Raw genomic sequence first — 770 nt, 5'->3', positions numbered from 1 at the left:
AAGGGGTGCGCAAACTTGCCAATAATATATAATATTTATTCTTTTTCGTACGTCCAGCGACAAACGCCAACGAAATACCCAAATTCTCGCTCGTACGTTGATACCTTTCTCTTCATCGACCCGGCTCCGAAACGTTCTTCGCCATCTCCCCGAAAGGAGAGGTAAACGACGGCGGGGTTAGGGAATCTGAGAACAACGCAAGCAGTTTTAGGACAAGTGAACGACCCTCAGCCAGGCGTGGTCCAGGAATTTTATCCGTGGACCGCAATGTGCGTTCGAAATGTCGATGTTCATGTGTCCTGCAGTTCACACGTTGACGCGCAATTAGCTGCGTTCTTCATCGACCCACGAGCCAAGTGATCCACCGTTCAGGGTAATCATATACAATTTACAATTTTTTTCTTTGTATTTAAAAATGCTCCTTGTTCTTTGCTTTAAAAATATTCGATGTTCGCACCTCCGACCAGCGTATCGACGGAGGATTGAACGCGCCATATCGACGACAAAAGTTTCTTTTTGTTTCCTGAATGACGGAAAACCATCGTTCGACGGCCGGGCGTACAGTACATTCAAAAGCCTTTGCGCGTGGCTGCGACCAAACGGGTATAATACACCCGTATATTCTTGGTTCCGAACAGTAACTTCACGCGCAATCGGGCGAACGCACGCGGCAGCGCCCATCGGTTGCTCGATGAAATCGATGCGATAAACTACAGCCTTCTCGGCTGGTCGTCGTTAGTCGCGCGAGCAACGGATGGCCGCACAATCGA

General features: G+C 48.8%; 1 non-coding gene across 1 annotated transcript; it reads right to left on the bottom strand.

Annotated features, from left to right (window-relative positions):
* Window positions 1–221: 221 nt before the first annotated feature.
* Window positions 222–376, bottom strand: LOC143350861 (5.8S ribosomal RNA). The gene has a single exon (XR_013081307.1). It is a non-coding gene; the product is annotated as a 5.8S ribosomal RNA (ribosomal RNA).
* Window positions 377–770: the final 394 nt, after the last annotated feature.

Source organism: Colletes latitarsis, unplaced genomic scaffold (genome assembly GCF_051014445.1).
Source record: "Colletes latitarsis isolate SP2378_abdomen unplaced genomic scaffold, iyColLati1 scaffold0042, whole genome shotgun sequence".
NCBI lineage: Eukaryota > Metazoa > Arthropoda > Insecta > Hymenoptera > Colletidae > Colletes > Colletes latitarsis.
Note: the sequence above shows the minus strand (reverse complement) of the source record. Positions and strands in the feature narration are given on the sequence as shown.